The sequence below is a fragment of the Salmo trutta genome, chromosome 9, assembly GCF_901001165.1.
Source record: "Salmo trutta chromosome 9, fSalTru1.1, whole genome shotgun sequence".
NCBI classification, from domain to species: Eukaryota; Metazoa; Chordata; class Actinopteri; order Salmoniformes; family Salmonidae; genus Salmo; species Salmo trutta.
In genome coordinates this window covers 47271058-47278971 of record NC_042965.1, presented here as the reverse complement: position 1 = coordinate 47278971, position 7914 = coordinate 47271058, and the positions used below count along the sequence as shown (strand labels likewise).

General features: G+C 43.7%; 1 long non-coding RNA gene across 1 annotated transcript; it reads right to left on the bottom strand.

Annotated features, from left to right (window-relative positions):
• Positions 1-106: 106 nt before the first annotated feature.
• LOC115200677 (uncharacterized) lies at positions 107-7851 on the bottom strand. Its single transcript, XR_003879582.1, has 3 exons — positions 7617-7851; positions 1200-1266; positions 107-149 (listed from the first exon to the last, which is right to left on the bottom strand). It is a non-coding gene; the product is annotated as an uncharacterized LOC115200677 (long non-coding RNA).
• Positions 7852-7914: the final 63 nt, after the last annotated feature.

The window sequence follows — 7914 nt, the reverse complement described above, 5'->3', positions numbered from 1 at the left end:
GTTTGGAGCCTCTACAGAGGATAAATCTACAACTAGTTGTCCAGAGAATAGTCACGTGTGTTACCCTGGGTCCAGCAGTCTGTCTATGCGTTCTCTGGGGAGAAGCTTCCCTCTGGAGATGTGCAGATTTCTGGCACGTTCTCCTCCACCTGGCTCAACACATTATCAGACAGGCAGGTCAACAGACAGGCAGGTCAACAGACAGGCAGGTCAACAGACAGGCAGGTCAACAGACAGGCTGGTCAACAGGCAGGCTGGTCAACAGGCAGGCTGGTCAACAGGCCAGGCTGGTCAACAGGCAGGGCTGGTCAACAGGCAGGCAGGCAAGTCAACAGACAGGCAGGCAAGTCAACAGACAGGCAGGCAAGTCAACAGGCAGGCTGGTCAACAGACAGGCTGGTCAACAGACAGGCAGGTCAACAGGTCAACAGACAGGCAGGTCAACAGGTCAACAGACAGGCAGGTCAACAAACAGGCAGGTCAACAGGCAGGCTGGTCAACAGGCAGGCTGGTCAACAGGCAGGCTGGTCAACAGGTCAACAGACAGGCTGGTCAACAGACAGGCAGGTCAACAGGTCAACAGGCAGGCAGGTCAACAGACAGGCAGGTCAACAGACAGGCAGGTCAACAGACAGGCTGGTCAACAGACAGGCAGGTCAACAGACAGGCAGGTCAACAGACAGGCAGGTCAACAGGTCAACAGACAGGCAGGCCAACAGACAGGCAGGTCAACAGGCAGGCTGGTCAACAGGCAGGCTGGTCAACAGACTGGCAGGTCAACAGACTGGCAGGTCAACAGGTCAACAGACAGGCAGGTCAACAGGTCAACAGACAGGCAGGTCAACAGACAGGCAGGAAGGTCAACAGACAGGCAGGCAGGTCAACAGACAGGCAGGTCAACAGACAGGCAGGTCAACAGGTCAACAGACAGGCAGGTCAACAGGTCAGCAGACAGGCAGGCCAACAGACAGGCAGGTCAACAGACAGGCAGGTCAACAGACAGGCAGGTCAACAGGTCAACAGACAGGCAGGTCAACAGACAGGCAGGTCAACAAGTCAACAGGCAGGCAAGTCAACAGGTCAGCAGACAGGCAGGCCAACAGACAGGCAGGTCAACAGACAGGCAGGCCAATACCGGACATTACTACATCTGTTAACATTCAAAAGAGTTTTCACGTGAAGGTGCCAACCTAACTTACCCAATTTGATTTTCTCCGATCTGCCTTTCAACTCATCAACAAGGACTTGCATTCGTTCATAGTTTTCCTGAAAAGATACGTATAATAATGTGAAATGCCATAGTGTATTAGTGTAGTATGAGTGGGAGCTTCCGTAGCAGGTTACAGAGCAGGTTATAAACCAGGCAAGGACTAGCTAGTATCCTTGCTATTTAAAAATCTATCCTAGTCAGGCCATTCCTCTGTTCCAGCTGTCTGAGGTGTATTAGAGAAGATACTGTTTGGCTTAGCGCAGAGAATTTAACCAACCTTAACTTAGCGATACTTACTCAATTCCCAACTTGGAAGACTACTGTCACGAGAATTTTCAATCCCAATGATGATGATAACTAAACAATCATTTAAGCTTTGACCAATTCCCCGAGGTTTGTAAGACCCTGAGTTTAATAATAATTAGGAAAAGTCTCAGATTCTGTAAAAGGTAAATTCTTTATTCAGAGAGTACTCTGAAGTCAGAAAATGAGAATAGTCATTTTATAACTCACCACACCAGTAGAAACTCCACCTCCCTTTAGTTGGGCTGTATTTTTCCACGATACTAACACATAATATCTCATTATCTTCTAGCCATTTCTAACAGTTACTCCCCTTACCTAAGTTGGGGAGGCCTCTTTCCTGTTATTTGGTTTCAGATTTATCACAAGTCGACAGTTCAGTTGGCCTTGAATGTCTCAACTCTACCCAGCTCATATTGCGAAATAGTAACACAATGGTCTAGTCACACACATTATGAAATTATGACTCGAACACATTTCATACAATTATATGATTTCAGGGTGGAATACTTTAGTCATTACTTTAAACATATACATTCCTTAATCAACTACCAATGTCATTTACATCCATGTTTAGTTGCAGGGGGTTAGAAAAAAAACTTTATTAAATTAAATACGCTTTCTCTGCCCTTAACCTTGTTCTGAACACCTCCAAAATAAAGGTAATGTGGTTTGGTAAGGAGAATGCCCCTCTCCCCACAGGTGTGATTACTACCTCTGAGGGTTTAGAGCTTGAGGTAGTCACCTCATACAAGTACTTGGGAGTATGGCTAGACGGTAGACTGTCCTCTCAGCACATATCAAAGCTGCAGGATAAGGTTAAATCTAGACGGTTTCCTTTATTGTAAATCGCTCCTCTTTCACATTACCTTCTTGCCCTTTGTGCTGTTGTCTGTGCCAAATATTGTTTGTACCATGTTTTGTGCTGCTACCATGTTGTGTTGCTACCATGTTGTTGTTAAGTTGCTACCATGCTGTGTTGTCATGTGTTGCTGCCTTGCTATGTTGTTGTCTTAGGTCTCTCTTTATGTAGTGCCTCTCTTGTCGTGCTATGTGTTTTGTCCTATATTTATTTTGTATTTTTAATCCCAGGCCCCCGTCCCCGCAGGAGGCCATTTGGTAGGCTGTCATTGTAAAAACAATTTGTTCTTAACTGACTTGCCTAGTTAAATAAAGGTTCAATTAAATAAAAAATATTAAAAGATGAACGTCATGGCAGCAACGCTAGATGGAGCCTATCTACACTAAAACTTCTGGGTTTTGGGATTTTGCCTTCAAAATAAAAGTCTGTGGTAAAATGTTATGTATATTATTCGAAATCCGTATTTTTTGCTGCTTTGCATAGCGGAGAATGTTACAATTATGTAAAATAATATTTATAGCTACATGGGGGGAATATATACTAAAGAGACTTAGTACTTTATATGTGAAATCTTCATCCCTAACTACAACGTTTTCAGACAAGATAGAACGACCAAAGGGGGCGGTGTTGCAATCTACTGCAGAGATAGCTTGCAGAGTTCTGTCCTGCTATCCAGGTCTGTACCCAAACAATTTGAACTTCTACTTTTAAAAATCCACCTCTCCAAAAACAAGTCTCTCACCGTTGCCGCCTGCTATAGACCCCCCTCGGCCCCTAGCTGTGCTCTGGACACCATGTGAACTGATTGCCCCCCATCTATCTTCAGAGCTCGTGCTACTAGGCGACCTAAACTGGGACATGCTTAACACCCCAGCCATTCTACAATCCAAGCTTGATGCCCTCAATCTCACACAATTATTAATGAACCCACCAGGTACAACCCCAAAGCCGCAAACACTGGCACCCTCATAGATATCATCCTAACCAATGTGCCCTCTAATTACACCTCTGCTGTTTTCAACCAAGATCTCAGCGATCACTGCCTCATTGCCTGCACCCGTAATGGGTCAGCGGTCAAACGACCTCCACTCATCACTGTCAACGCTCCCTGAAACATTTCAACGAGCAAGCCTTTCTAATCGACCTGGCCCTGGTATCCTGGAAGGATATTGACCTCATCCCGTCAGTAGAGGATGCCTGGTTATTTTTTTAAATGCCTTCCTCTCCATCTTAAATAAGCATGCCCCATTCAAGAAATTTAGAACCAGGAACAGATATAGCCCTTGGTTCTCTCCAGACCTGACTGTCCTGAACCAACACAAAAATATCCTGTGGCGTTCTGCATTAGCATCAAACTGCCCCCGCGATATGCAACTTTTCAGGGAAGTTAGGAACCAAACAGGCAGTTAGGAAAGCAAAGGCTAGATTTTTCAAACAGAAATCTGCATCCTGTAGCTCTAACTCCAAAAAGTTCTGGGACACTGTAAAGTCCATGGAGAATAAGAGCACCTCCTCCCAGCTGCCCACTGCACTGAGGATAGGAAACACTGTCACCACTGATAAATCCACGATAATTGAGAATTCTAATAAGCCTTTTTCTACGGCTGGCCATGCTTTCCACCTGGCTACACCTACCCCGGTAAACAGCCCTGCACCCTCCACAGCAACTTGCCCAAGCCTTCCCCATTTCTCCTTCACCCAAATCCAGATAGTTGATGTTCTGAAAGAGCCGCAATAGTTGCAACCCCTATTACTAGCCTGTTCAACCTCTCTTTCATATCGTCTGAGATCCCTAAAGATTGGAAAGCTGCTGCGATCATCCCCTTCTTCAAAGGGGGAGACACTCTAGACCCAAACTGCTACAGACCTATATCTATCCTGTCCTGCCTTTCTAAGGTCTTCAAGTTCCAAGTTATCAAACAGATCACCACCATTTAGAATCCCACCGTACCTTCTCCACTTTGCAATTTGGTTTCCGAGCTGGTCATGGGTGCAACTCAGCCACGCTCAAGGTCCCAAACGATGTCATAAACGCCATCAATAGAAGACAATACTGTGCAGCCGTATTCATCAATCTGGCCAAAGCTTTCGACTCTGTCAATCATCACATTCTTATCAGCAGACTCAACAGCCTTGGTTTCTCAAATGACTGCCTCGCCTGTACCAACTACTTCTCCGATAGAGTTCAGTGTGTCAAATCGGAGGGCCTGTTGTCCGAACCTCTGGCAGTCTCTATGGGAGTGCCACAGGGTTCAATTCTCGGGCCGACTCTTTTTTCTTTATACATCAATGATGTCGCTCTTGCTGCTGGTGATTCTCAGATCCACCTCTACGTAGACGACACCATTCTATATACTTCTAGCCCTTCTTTGGACACAAAGTAACTAACCTCCAGACGAGCTTCAATGCCATACAACTCTCCTCCCGTGGCCTCCAACTGCTCTTAAATGCAAGTAAAACTAAATGCATGCTCTTCAACCGATCGCTGCCTGCACCTGCCCGCCCGTCCAGCATCACTACTCTGGACGGATCTGAGTTAGAATATGTGGACAACTACAAATTCCTAGGTGTCTGGTTAGACTGTAAACTCTCCTTCCAGACTCACAGTAAGCATCTCCAATACAAAATGAAATCTAGAATCAACTTCCTATTTCACAACAAAGCGTCCTTCATTGATGCTGCCAAACATACCCTCGTAAAACTGACTATCCTACCGATCCTTGACTTTGGCGATGTCATTTACAAAATAGCCTCCAACACTCTACTCAGCAAACTGGATGCAGTCTATCACAGTGCCATCCGTTTTGTCACCAAAGCCCCATATATTATCCACCACTGCGACCTGTATGCTCTCGTTGGCTGGCCCTCGCTTCATAATCGTCGCCAAACACATTGGCTCCAGGTCATCTACAAGACCCTGCTAGGTAAAGTCCCCCTTTATCCGCTCACGGCACCATAGCAGCACCCACCTGTAGCACGCGCTCCAGAGGTATATCTCTCTGGTCACCCCTAAAGCCAACTCCTCCTTGGTCGTCTCTCCTTCCAGTTCTCAGCTGCCAATGACTGGAACGAACTACAAAAATCTCTAAAACTGGAAACACTTATCTCCTCACTAGCTTTAAGAACCAGCTGTCAGAGCAGCTCACAGATCTCTGCACCTGTACATAGCCCATCTTTAATTTAGCCCAAACTAACCTTTCCCCTACTGTATTTATTATTTTATTTATTTTGCTCCTTTGCACCATATTATTTATATTTTAACTTTTAACTTTCTTCAAACTACAAATCTACCATTCCAGTGTTTTTCTTGCCATACTTTATTTACTTTGCCACCATGGCATTTTTTGCCTTTACCTCCATATCTCACATCATTTGCTCACATTGATATAGTCTTATTTTTTCTACTGCATCATTGATTGTATGTGTTTTACTCCATGTGTAACTCTGTGTTTTTGTATGTTGTCGAATGCTTTGCTTTATCTTGGCCAGGTCGCAATTGTAAATGAGAACTTGTCTCAACTTGCCTACCTGGTTAAATAAAGGTGAAATAAAATAAATAAATAAAATAAATATAAGATAAAGAATATTATAAGGTGGAGCACATTGAGGAATGGTTGGAGCTTAAGTAAATTAATGGCAAGAACATAATAAAACTACTGGTAAAAAAACATACAATCAAATAATGCTTGTAAGAGTCCGTTTATTTACTGGTGATATTGTTCTTCAAGGAACAATTTTGAAATGTAATGTTTGAGAAAAGTCTCACTGTATCATTGTTCTATTGCACTGTACAGGAGAAAACGATAGTTTGTGTGTCCGCAGAAATGACGGCGCCGCGTTGAAAGTCACTGAGCTCTTCAGTAAGGCCATTCTACTGACAATCTTTGTCTATGGAGATTGCATGGCTGTGTGCTCGATTTTATACGGTCAGCAACAGTGTGGCTGAAAAAGCCAAATCCACTCATTGAAGGGGTATCCACATACTTTGTTATATATAGTGTATGAACTAACTTATGTTCAAACTCACCTGTTTTTATTCTAGGGACTCCAGTGAGTAGACTGGAACCTAGTTTTATGGACACCAATCCAATGTTTTTCCATGTACAGTGCAATATTTATACCATATAGTGTGCAGGCACCCCACTTTAAGCTGTTGACCACAGTAAAAGGCCACCAACACTCTGTATTATTCAGAGCCCCTGAAATGACAACATATAACATTATACAGACCCTATTGAGTCACTCCCTACATTACTTATTGCGTCACCTAGAATCATTTTGCTCTGTAAACCAAGATTGTGTTTTCATAAACAGTGATTGCATTGGGGTCATTTATTTGACCTTGGAACATGTTTTAAACGCCAACTTGTATGAAAAATGTAACTTTAAAACGAATCACTGTTTAGACAGTTTTTCTTCATATTATTATTGTTATTATTATTATTATTATTATTATTATTATTATGAGTAAATACACGTTATTGACACTTTTCTATATGACGTGGGGGGACTTTTATTTTAAACATTTCCGGAATTCCATGATCCGGAAGTACTTTTTTTAAGCGTTGCTGAGGAGACGATGTCTGACCAAATGCATTTGCCCTTCTCAATGTTAGCTAGCTAGCCCTGACTAATACTGTACATGTTAGCTAGCCCTGGTTAACTACAGTACATGTTAGCTAGCTAGCTAGCTAGCCCTGGTTAATTACAGTACATGTTAGCTAGCTAGCCCTGGTTAATTACAGTACATGTTAGCTAGCTAGCCCTGGTTAATTACAGTACATGTTAGCTAGCTAGCTAGCCCTGGTTAATTACAGTACATGTTAGCTAGCTAGCTAGCCTGGTTAACTACAGTACATGTTAGCTAGCCCTGGTTAATTACAGTACGTGTTAGCTAGCTAGCTAGCCCTGGTTAATTACAGTACATGTTAGTAGCTAGCTAGCCCTGGCTAATTACAGTACATGTTAGCTAGCCCGGTTAATTACAGTACATGTTAGCTAGCTAGCTAGCCCTGGTTAATTACAGTACATGTTAGCTAGCTAGCTAGCCCTGGTTAATTACAGTACATGTTAGCTAGCTGGTGATACAGGGGTTGAAACTAAATTGCAAACAACTGACAATAAGCCAGCTAATTTATCTGGATAGCATTACTACACTCATTGAGAGTAATTCTTTCCAAGGGCAGTCCGAGCTAGCAGCGTCTCACAATGATAGTTTCCCATTGACCCTCCACCACCTACCGCAAACTCCGCGGACTGTGTGTCAGGCTGTGTACCGACTGCTGCCACTCTGTCACCGTGGTAAAGTCGTGTGTTGCTACTGGCAATCCTCTGCAACGAAGCAGGGTCAGCCATGGCCTGAAAGTCTGAAGAAGCATGTTTTTTGACAGCTAACTAACTAACCACCTAGTTAGCAACTGTGCAGAGATATTTGTTATTGCTCGACCCATAAAGCATTGATCAACCCACAGTATGTTAGTTTACCGCCGCCTCCTGGACGGGCGAAGGGGAAATACATCTAAAAACTGGAGAAATAAAA